The sequence below is a fragment of the Vidua macroura genome, chromosome 19 (assembly GCF_024509145.1).
Source record: "Vidua macroura isolate BioBank_ID:100142 chromosome 19, ASM2450914v1, whole genome shotgun sequence".
NCBI lineage: Eukaryota > Metazoa > Chordata > Aves > Passeriformes > Viduidae > Vidua > Vidua macroura.
Window position 1 is genome coordinate 7973537 of NC_071589.1, and position 12073 is coordinate 7985609.

The 12073-nt window shown below is 38.6% G+C and overlaps 1 protein-coding gene and 1 long non-coding RNA gene across 7 annotated transcripts in view; one reads left to right on the forward strand and one right to left on the reverse strand.

The window, feature by feature from the left end:
• The window catches only part of CA10 (carbonic anhydrase 10), a 257475-nt gene that overhangs the window by 124990 nt on the left and 120412 nt on the right, over positions 1 to 12073 (reverse strand). The window lies entirely within an intron of this gene.
• Positions 1879 to 4568, forward strand: LOC128816791 (uncharacterized). The gene is made up of 3 exons (XR_008440019.1): positions 1879 to 1926; positions 2155 to 2314; positions 4346 to 4568. It is a non-coding gene; the product is annotated as an uncharacterized LOC128816791 (long non-coding RNA).

Here is a 12073-nt window from a genome sequence, read left to right on the forward strand (position 1 = left end):
CGGAGTAGCCTTGACTCTGGCAGTGAAGCATAAACACTGTTCCAATTAAGCTCTACACTCTGAATTTCTGTACCAGTCCATGAAGCTGCTCTGTGCTTCACAGGAATGTTTGTGACAGACTGGGAGCCACACAGGCACGTTCCCATCCTCAGCACTGAGAGCCTGTCATGAATATGCACACAGCACAAATAAAATGAGAGTGTTCATCCTATAAAGGATAATAACCCCATCCATCTTGTGCTCTTGCTGTGTGATGCCTGGTTTTATGTATCCTTCTTAGCTCCTACTCCACCTGTGTGCAGGTTCCATCCTTCCTCACCCATTCCAGCAGGTATGATCCTACAGCTACATCCCAGCTCCAGCCCCAGATCCAGTCCAGCTGCCTCCTCGTCACCTGTCACACCAGCACTTGGAATACTTGGAGGATGACAACTGTTCTTCTAAGATGGAGCTGACATTTATCCATCGGGGAGACTTCCATGGAGAAGCTGCAAAGCCATCTTGGTAAATTTCAAAATCTACCCTGTAAGTAATTAATACTTTATCATCATCATCATCATCATCTGCTTGTAAAATAGGTAAGTATTGCCATTTGTACCTTCCATAATTCAGCATAAAACCCTTCAGTGCCTTTAGATGCCAACTGGGCACCTCTGGAAAAGCTGAAATGAGCCTGGGACAGAAAATTCCCTCTGAGGTAGAGCTGACAGCTCTCTTCACCTCCAGGTCTCTGGCTGCAAAACACTTTGAAGTTTATACTCTCAGGCTGGGGTAGGTACTAAATAAACACTTTGATGTCTTCCATGATTGTTCCCTCTGTCTTGCAAATATGGTGTAGGAAAACCTGGGTCAAACTACATGTAAAATGCACTTTTCCAAATTACACACCAGATAAACAAGGGAAACTCCCACTTGCATCAAAAGCAGTTATGTTCACCTAAGCAAAGCTGTAATTTGGCTCCTCTGTTCCCAAATATTCATTTCTTAAGTAGCATCTTTCTAGAGAAAAATATTGGTTTGGAAAGCTGACAAAATAATAAAAATGCAAGGGGAGCTCACAGAAAACATCCAACATATTTGAAAATATTAATTTCTCTCTAGTTCACAATCAGGCAGCTAATTTACATAAAAAGTGCAAACCAAGCAATGGACAAATGCAGGTTAAACAAAACAAAACAAAACAAACAAAAAAAAACCAGAATAAAATCCAATTTAAACCATACAGAAAATTGCTAACCATTTGAAAATCATATAAAGTAGAACTGCATGATGAATCACCACAAATTCCCATTTAGAAGAACGGACTTTTTCCCTATCTTCCTATGGTACTCTGACTTTTTACCTCTGAAAATGCTTTAATGAATTCTAGAAACTATTTCCTTGGCAGAAAAATCTGTGAATGAATCACCAATGCTACAGAAAGGGGAAAAGACAATTTCAACATGTTCAAAATACCTGAATGAACACACTTGCAGCTGCTCAGGTAGAATACACAGAGATAGAGGAGAGTTGCTGGTTCCACAGCACCCTGGTGCTGTGCATGGGACCAGTCTGTCCCAAAGGAGGACAGAGCAGCCTTGGTGACACTGTGACACATTTCTGAGACATTCCATGAACCAGGAGCTCTTTGGGATATTGTGCCTTAAAATTAACACAGAAGAGCAGTAATGGACTGACCAAAGAAGTGCAGTGAATGGAAATTTAAAAACAACAAACTGAAGTGCTACACTGACCAAAATGTGTTGTTTTAAAGGAATTTATTCTAGGATGCAGGTTTTCAAGAGAGTGGGAAATATCCAGGGGACAAAGGCTTGCTTTTCATTGATGACCTTTAATGTTACTGCTGGTTACCCCTGGCAACAGACAGAGAACAGCTGGGTTCCAATAGAGGAAAAATGCAAGGGAGAGCAAGGACCAATGGTGCCAGTGAGTTTAACTACCCACTTTCATGCTTATATTAGCAAGTGGTTTCTGGGCTGCTGGACTTTCTTAGTGTTAAATCCATAGGGATGGTAACACCCTGTGCTGTTGCTGTTCCTTATGCAGGGCCGAGTGAGTGTCTTTTTCAGGAACAGGAGGCTCTGGCAGTCTCTGTCCTGGATGGGGCACTTGTCCCACTTCTTGTCCTAACCCTTGTTGCCTTCTCCTCTCCAGAAGGCTGCTAAGACCACCATGCCATGGATCTGCCTTCCCTCGGCACCAGTGTCTGATATTAACCATCAGAATATAGTAAAACATCCTGTATTTCAGGGAAATAACCAGGAATATTTATCAGGAAACTCAGGAAGGGATTAATAACTGGTTTGGTAAGCAGGTACTGTGCTTTCCTTTCTTGCCCTCAAGAAATAGTTAAATTAATGATCCCATTTCCTGACAAACCCAGAAATTCTATTAATTTTACTGATGAATCCTAATACAGTGATCACTGCCAAGAATTTATTTTGGTGTTTGATGTGTGGTGAAGCTAATGTAATTTAAAATTGTAACACTGTAAGATATGTAGTGACATAGGATTGATTTATAATCGCAATTTAAATTAATCACATGCTCAATCACCTGGAAAGATTAGTTATGGCCAGTCAAAAAGAAAGAGACGAGACTGAAAACAACAGGGGTGTGGGTTGGAGGTAGCTGGGCTTCCCCATATTGGTTGTCACTGCTAATCCAGCCAGGAGCACACACTGGAATGCCTTTAAATCATTGCGCTTGTTGGGTGAAGACATTTTTCTTGGATATGAACATCTAAAGTAGGCGTTCAACCAATCTGTAAAAAAATCTTCTCAATAAAAATCACCAATCCTCCACAGCTACCAGATCACAAGAATTTTGGTGATCTGCAATCTTCAAATCAATCAGCTTTAAAGAAAGCTGGAATTGTTTCTCCTAAACAATTCAGTCATGTGATTAAAAGGAAACAGGTGTAAGATGTAAGAGTCAGGGAAGAGATTGTACTTTGGGGTTTTGTTTGATCTGAAAAGCCAACCATCTCATCTGTTGCATTCATTCTCCTTTAGGAAACTTTAATCTGCACAGATGGTGAAACCCAGTAAATCTCTGCTACCAGCTGCAGAGTGGAATTTTTAATGAAATGGGAGTTTAAAGGTTTTCACAGAAAGCACTAGAATCACTCCTATTATTTCCTGTGATGCCCAAATTACTTTGACTATTATTTGACAATCCTATGCTTTAAATACAACTTCTATATGGGTTCAGTCACTGCCCAAGCACCATTTCAAAATGGTCTTTGTTTGCCAGAGCCAAACACTGAAAGCTTTCCAGCCAAAGAGAAATAGGTTATAACCTGTTAATTGGACGCTTTATTTTACCCTCCTCTGAGATTTAAAACAGTCTTGCCATGTTTGTAAACCGAAGTGAAGCCAGAGGACGAAACATAAAATAGGATTTGTAAAGAAAGGTGACACTTGAAAGCCCCACAGTCACCACCAGTTTTTCATCCTTATAATGTAAAGATTTTGGCTGAAGAATATACACCAGCACTTACATTTTTGGATAAAATTCAAAACAAAACACAGAAACAAGCCAAAAAAGGAAACCTGAACTAGAAGAAAAATTAAAAAGTAACAGTTTGGAGCAGAGTTTCTTGCCAATACTAAGTCAACCTACAATAAAGTATGTGAATTAACAGTTTTAAAATCATAAAACCAGAAAGATATAAATTTTACCTTGAAATTTAGGTTAATAATGTGATTTTTTATTAGCTGGTCATACCTTGGGGAATAGCAGTAATTTCTATTAGAGAATTCCTCCAGTACTTCTTTTTACAGGACATTAGAATTTCAGTGCAATTAATCAGATTCACTGAGCAGGACTTTACACACATGTGCAGGACAGGTGTTTCTCTTCTTAATGAAACATGATGGATTTGCCTTTCTGATGTTTTTTCTCTGCAAGTCTGCCATTAAACAAGTTTTGCTTCAAGGGTTGCATGACTATGACCTACTCTAGGAATATATTTAAGACAGAATTTTGCATTTATATTGGAATCCTAAAGTGTATGTATGGGAGCAACCACAAACATAAATTTAGTGTCAATTTAGTGAAGGTTCTGAATGAGCCATAATCCCAATCAGAAACACATTCACAATTGTGAAAGCAGTAGGAAGTTTACTGCCAGAAGGACCAAATCCTGTGATAATCCCCAGGTTAAACAAAACTCTCTTCATTGGCTTTTCCTGCATTGTGATGCAGGAACATGGAGAACAGAAAACAAAACAGATAAAGGGAAAGAAATCTTAAAGTATACCCAAACTTACTTTGCTATTTGCTATTTTCTCTAAAAATACTTTAAACTCTTTCTTTTTTTTTTTTTCTTTTTTTTTCCAAGAATTGATATCTAGGCCCCATTTCCAATTAATTATAAGGACTTCTTGCTAATCAGTACAGTAGAATTCTAAATTGTTTCAAATTGAAGAAGGATCATGCAGAATGCCTGTTTGTGGGAGTAGATTTTCAGGCTGTGCTTCTGCCTCACCATCACAGTTACCTCAGATATTGCGGGTAAACCAAGGTTTTGGGAATAAAAACTTATCTTGCCTTTCTGTGTCACAAAATGAGCAAATTCAGACAGTGGTGAGAGTCAGTATCATTCATGTGACTTCAGTGGGGATGAAACCTGGCAGTCCAGATAGAAAAAAAAAAGGACCAGGAGGTGCTTTGGAAATTAGATGAATTCAGGGCTAAATTCTGAAGTCTTTGCTGCATTAGAATAAAAACAATTGTATTTTACAGCACTGCAAATATGATAAGTGAGTAAGTAAGGATTTTACCCCTGGGGACTGGAGACCTGTGTTTTACCTGCTTTTGTCTACCGGTTAATCTGGTCAGAACCAAAAGGCCAGAAGTTCATAAAATAACCCACGGGCAAGGTAAATAGTTTTGAAAAGAATCAAGTAAATTATTTGTGTTATGTGTGTGCAGCCTCCATGGCAAAGGTGCCATCAAAATGTTGAGTCAAATCAACTCAATCAATTAAAGTACTAAAAAACATGAATGCAGAAGGAATAGATGAGATCTTGATGTGAATAATTAAATAGCCTATAAAGCACCTGAAATAAATCAAACTTCCTTTCATGTAGCAAACACAAATCCAGTATATTTCATATTAACTCTGGATGACAAGAAAATCTATTCAGATGAAGATACAATATTAGAAGTATATTTAATCTAGTGGAGGACAACACTGCCCTAAGTGATCATTTACTTCACAGAAGTTTAATAGTCAGAGTTTTAAAACTAATTCAGTTCTTGAGATGCAAATAAACACTTGAGGTGATTTTTGAAAGGCGAAGATATATTTTGGCACTAAGTTCTGTTGATGAAAATGGAATTCAGAACATTTGTAGATCTTAATTAGGTATGGAAGTATGTTGAAAATATGGGCCCAGGAGTCTTGCAAAGTTTCCTCTGCAAATTCTGTAACGGGAATGGCTTTATGTTTCAGATTAAAAAAAAAAAAAAACCAAAAAACAACAAACAACAACAACAACAACAACAACAAAAGAGAATAGATTTGTTTCTCTTTTATTAGTCTTTACTGTGACACTTATCTCTATAGTGCAGAAAACAACAGAATGTATGTTTTTAATTGTAATGAGCAGCAAACATTTTGATGGAAAGTACAATAGGGGGAAAAAAACCCACCAAATCCATTTCAATGCAAGAACTCCCACTAAAAGCATCTGGCTTTACTGAATGCTCATCAGGAAAACATTATTTTAGTTATATATAAAATACAGGTGAAATTCATGAATGAAAAATATAACATATCTGGCAAAAAAAAAAAATCTTGCTTAACTCAAAATTATTGAAAATTTAGAAGAATAAACATCCTATCTTATTCCTACAATCTGTTCTCTGTATTATTCTGACTATATTTGAAGGTACAAATAAGTATCAAAAGCTACCTAAGGATGTTGTTTACTTCATATTCATTGCAGAGCCCAAAAAGAGAAGAGGAAATGGAGAACAAAGTTTGATGTTTAACCTTTGTGAGAAACAATCCAAATCACTCTCTGAGAGCTTCTTTCCCAGCCTGAAATGGGAACAGCTCATATCCCTTTTAGAGAAAAATGAAGTTCCTGAAATATGTTTTCTATCATTAGCTTTAACTCCCATTCTGAATGTGACAGCGGAGATCCTTGGCATGTTTTCAAGTGATACCTGAGGATTTTCTACTTTCCCAGGAAGCAGTCAGTTGTACTCTTCCTCTTTCAGGATGTGACATCTCATCTGCACTCCCTGGAAAGGCACAGCACAATCCATGATGAGCAGATCAGTTACCCTGGATGTATCCCAGCAACTGCAGATGCAACATCTTTTTCTTGGGTGTGTTTTTCCTTATCACACCCATGCCTGCTCTGGTTTGCCTTCCCAAGGAGTCAGCACAAGCCCTGCCCATATCTACAAGCAGTTCTTGCATTTTCCCACAGAGCTGCTGTGCCAGGAATGTCCTGGTTGCTTCTCCATGAGGGTATGGAATGCCCCTCTCCCCGTTGAGCCATGATTTTAGTGGTTCAGGATTTGCCCTAGATAACCTTAACAGGGCACAATGGATAAAGACATTCAAGGATAAATTTGTGTTTCAGTAATACTAGTGCAAATCCAGAATTATGCTGGATTTGTGTTTATCTGAGACAAGAATGTAATGTACACAGGGTTTTTATAATGCTGCTATGATGTTCTTCCACGTATAAATGAGTAAATACCAGTTTCCTGAAAACATTGCTCTTGTAGAAATTATTAAAGGACAAAATGAAAAAAAAAAAACCTCAGCCAACTCCTAACTAGAATTACCAACCAGATTTTTTTCTGATCACTTTATCTATTAATTCTGTTTCACAGCATACAGGTTCAGTCTCAGCTGGTTACCAAACTTAGATTATTCCTTTCATATTTTGCTTTCATAGAAGATACTGCCTCAAGGTCTAATTTATAAATGAGAAAGACTATGATTCAATTCTCAGCAGTAAACAGCAAAAAAGTTGTCTATGTGAACCACTGCAAAATATTAAATATTCTTTCATTAGACTGTAAGTTTTCTCCCATTGACATCTATCAGAATACAGCTGCAGAGCAGGACTGAGAGCACTGCTCAACTCGTGACTGAAGCAGATGTGCTAAGCCTAGCAGGCTGCAAGCCCTTGCATGTCAAGGCAGAACCCTGAAGGAGGAAGCAAGAGATAATGGTGTGCATGGTATGTTTTGTTTTTGAGAAATCATGCAGGACTGTTAGTGCCTGTGCGAGTCTGTGCAAAGCTATAATTAAGCAATGTTACTAGTAGACATAAATGTTGTGGTTAGTGCTATTTTTAGCTATAGCTGAAAAGGTATATATACCGAGCTTTGTAATCAATAAATCAGCTTAATGCATGCAAACTGTGGAGTCCTCATCTCTATCAACTGCCATCAGACATCCATAGAAAATTACAGTCTTCTGTGTGAGTTATTGGCCTATGACATATTTATCTGCCATGCAGTTTGTGTCAGCAGGTAAGTGAAGTCTGACTCACACACAAATAGTCATGGTGGTATCTACTATTATAGCTGCCAGTAAATTGGGGCTGGAAAATAATAAATGTGGATTTATTCACTGCATTTGATAGGAAGACCTACAAAAATCTGCACAAAATTATGACATTTCGCTCCATTGGAATAAAAAGTATAATCCTGTTTTAAAGAAAATACTCTTGAAGATCATAAAGTTTGGTAAATTATAATTGCTGAAAAAGGCTGTTTGGTTTTTGATAGCTCATTATTTACCAAAGCAGTGCTATTTGTGGAACAGAGATCCCCTGGCACTATAAATGTTGTGACTCATAATACTTGTCCCCTAACCTCTTCCTTGAAGTGGCTGAATGTTCTAGCATCAGACATTCTTGTTAGGAAAACACTGTGAAATTCTGGGGAAAGTGGAGGTGATGACACCATTGAATGGAAAAAAACCTATCAAACAAAATAAAAACCAAACCAATAAATTAAATGATGAAATGGACAATGGAAGTAGTAGCAAGAGGGGAAAAATAAGCTGGGAATAAAGGGGGATTCTTGTGGGGTTGGAGAGGAGGAAAGGGCTGTCATCAAGAACCTCCACAGTGATTTGAGAAAAGTCATTTTGCTGTTTTTATCCCAAGCAATTACTCAGGAACCACCTCCTGTTAAACCATATGTGAGACAAAGAAAGCCACCCAAAGCATTAAAATGAGAAGCAAAGATCTATTTGGTGGACAAAACCTCCCAGCGCTTGCAAGACAAGGCAGAAGCTTTTATTTAATGTTGTGGCTTGTTGAACAGAGCTGACGTGTTGCTGTACTTACAATAAACAGCTTTTGGGGTTTTCCAATGCCTCAGCTTTGCTTCAGTGTGTTTAACCACCTGCAAAAGCTGTTTATTGCCTTGTATACTTCTCTCATCATGACCATTATCCTTTAAGTATGAGGCTTTTAGCGAGTCTAAGCAGGGCAGGCTACAAGGCACCATCAAAGCTGTGTGCAAGCACAGATGAAATAAATCCATGTGAGGACTACAGACCATGGAAGTAGAAATATAAGATATAATAATACAGTGCGATGATTTCACAAGCACTCTGCTGATTGTCTAAAATGCACCCTGGTTTACTGAGAGCCACTCTACAACCCCATCTGCAACTGCCAAAAGAAAATGTATGCATTCCAAGAAAATTATTAGGGATTGGGAGAGACAAAGCCAGAAAGGCTCATAAAGAGCATTTGTGTGTATTTTACTTCAAAAGGCTTTAGCTAAGGTTCTTTAAAACAGCTGCAAACATAAAAGAGCAGAACACTGAGAAAGTATTTCAATGAGAAAATGTGATATTACAGAGAGCACTTCCTTTGGCAACAGAGAAGCACTACCTGCACTTGCAAGGAACCTTTTCTAAACAGATACCAGGAGAAGATAATCAAGACTTTATAGGATAAAAGAGTAGTTTACCTTCCTGCAACAGGCAAAGATAGAAAGACATGGCATTTTAAAGTTATTTTGCAAGTATTTTTACTTTGGTCAATACATCACAATATCAAGATATGCAGGAGCTGGGTTTGAGAACAAAGACTTGGAGTCATCAAACAAAGCAGTGACAGACACATCTCGCTACTGCACAAAAACTCCAGTCTTGCTCAAATTCCTGACTTTTGTGTAACCCTGTAGTCCAGAGAAGATGGAGAAGAAAGGCTTACTGGAAAATAGAAAAATAAAGCTGACATAAATAATGTATTGAATGCAAAGGCATAGGGCCAAATACCCTGCCGTGTCTTTAATGTCCTGAAATATTTCTGCATATAAGGCATTTTACTGCTATTGACAAGAAGTTCAACAATTCTCACTCAGTAGAAATTATGAATTTACTCCTCTGTGGGGTTTGTTTTCTTTTTTTAATATCTTCCTTTTATTTAGAACTTTGTCTGTTAAGCGGCTTTTCCATGCCTGGAAAATTTCAGTGACTATCTTACCTTTCCATCAGGCTAATTTATTAAATCATGGTATTTAACTCAGTAATAATTTTTTAATTTCCACTGATTTCTCAAGACAACACTCACCATGTTCTACTGCAGAAACATAAACATGATAATTAAAATTATATTAAAATAATTATAGCTTCACTACATTATGCTGGTTTTTATGCATTAAACTATTTTCTGTTTCAAATATGACTGGCAAAAATCAGGGGTTTTTTACTCCTTAGCAATATTTATGCTACTTAACATTTTGTTGCAATTTAAAGGAGGCGTCCACCAAGGAAGGCGGAAACCTCCCTTGGAATGGAAAATGTGACCCCCTTGCCTCTAAATTATTACGGCTTTGAAATTATGGGGCTTTCAGGCAAAGATATGGGAAAAAGAATAACAGTTCTTTACTAGTGTGTATATGGACAACAAGGCAAACAAACAACAGCAACGGCAGCAACACCAAACAGAACCACAAACACGGTGACAGCCTTCTCTTGGCTGCAGGCACCTTCCCCTTCGGTGCAGTTCTGGTCACAGCCGGCAGGGATGCTGGTGGCCCCCGTCCGGGCAGGGCAGGTGCGATGATTCCCCCGCGGCTGCACGTGGGTAACGGTGTGCGGGCCGGCGGGAGAGATAGAAAACAAACCTTTACAAACTCACAGGTGTAGCCAGTCCCAGTGCCCCTCCGGATGGCAAAATGGACTGTAGCAGGAACCTTGTAGAGGTGGATGAAATGACAGAGGTGGGCACACTGGGGTAGCAAACAAATAAAGAAACTCTGCAGCCTTAGGAGAAAGTTGCGGGGTGTCCAGGTGTTGGGTTAAAATGCAGCAAGAATCTCTGAAGCAGCAGCAGAGAACAGCAGAGCTGGGCAGGGAATTGCTCCCCTGGCTAGCTCACCGACGATGGCTGATCCCTGGATAGGGCTACACAGAGGGGGCGGGCCCAGCAGGGGACAGCATGCTCCCGATGTGGCACACACTGGCTCTGGGTTCCCAATCAGGAAAACAAACAGAGAAGCTAGCTGGCAAGCCCCAGTCACAGTGGCGAAGGAAAAGGAAAATAAAGAAATGGGCAAAACCCACATGGCAACTGTGAAAAATGCATATTATATGATTGGCTCTTTGCAAATGTTAAAATGAATACTTTATGTGTTATGGTGGAAAGTTATGCTTTTTTTAAGTAGTGTGGTAAATATAGTTTTTAGGCTATAGCATAATCTTAAAATAGAAACTATGTGATGTAAGATTTTTTTGTAACTAGCTCAAGGAATGGATAAGATAATCAAGAAATTCTTCGCATAGAGATAACAGCAACAAGACACTAAGATCTCATGAGAAGAATGATTGCCTCCTTATAGTGAAGACCCAGACTTCAAGGGACCAAAACGATTGATTTACAAGATGAGGGGAGGAGTTGAAATTAAGTAGAAACACCCTTAGTTTGAAAAGAATGTTTGAATTATGTATGAGATATATGAATATGCAATAGGCTATTGCTTTTAAGGGGTAATCCTTTGTTAACAAGGTGTGCTTTGTGGCAGAGCGCAGGGCACCCAGACGTCCATAATTCTTTGCTTTGTATTGTCTCTTATTATCCTAATTTTCATTACTATTAAACTTCTAAAATTTTAACACAAGTCAATGGTATTTTTCACAGCAACAGTATCTCTTGTTAGAGGCACCGTGCCCTATGGCCATAGAGATGATCACTCCACCAAAAAGATGCAACCATCCCCCGCCCCCTAAACCCTCTCAGGAAATCCTGGGCAGGCTCTCACCTGTTGCGATACACCCGTAGCTGGGGGCGTGACCATTCCAAACAAAAGAAAACAGAAACAAAACCAAACAAAAAATGGATAAAGAATAAAAACCATCCACAAGACACATACCCACCAGTTCCTCAACTAGAACAAAGACTGTTTGCTATCCACTCCCAAGTACTTTCTTTTGATTGCCAAAAGCTGCTCCACTGACTGCAATGAGATTCTGTATTAAAGTAAAATAAACAAAATGTGGTTAATGAAAAACTGAGCCAGTGAGATGTGCTGCATCCTCAGCTTCAAAAGGTTGTGAAGAAACTCAAACCCATGCAAAACAATCTCTCAAAGCTCTGAATTAAATGTTAATTGCAAACACCAATAGGCCAGAAAAAAAATTCTCACTCGTCTCTGTAGAGTCAATGCAGAAATGCAGGAATTCAAGCAGAGACAAAGGAAAAGGACAAGGACTAAACCTTGCTGTTTCAAGTAAAAATATTACCACAGATTCTTTGTAGAAAAATGATTAAAAATTGTCTAGGTAGGCAGGGCTCCTTGAGAAAGTATAATTTGGGCAGTTGTGGCATAAAAGACCTAATCATTTCAATATGTTACTGACTTTCAGGAAAGCAGCGTAAGTATCAGTGTCTGGTTCTGGTTCTTCACCTGCATGGAACGATGTGGGATTTAAAATCAAGTACTGCCAGCTGAACCAGTAAGAAAGAGTCAAAGACACAAAGCTTGTAATACATGACTATGTTGAACAAAGTTGCAAAAATAATTAAATAATCTTGATAAAGAAAAAGTTATATCAAGAATATTTCACTGTGCT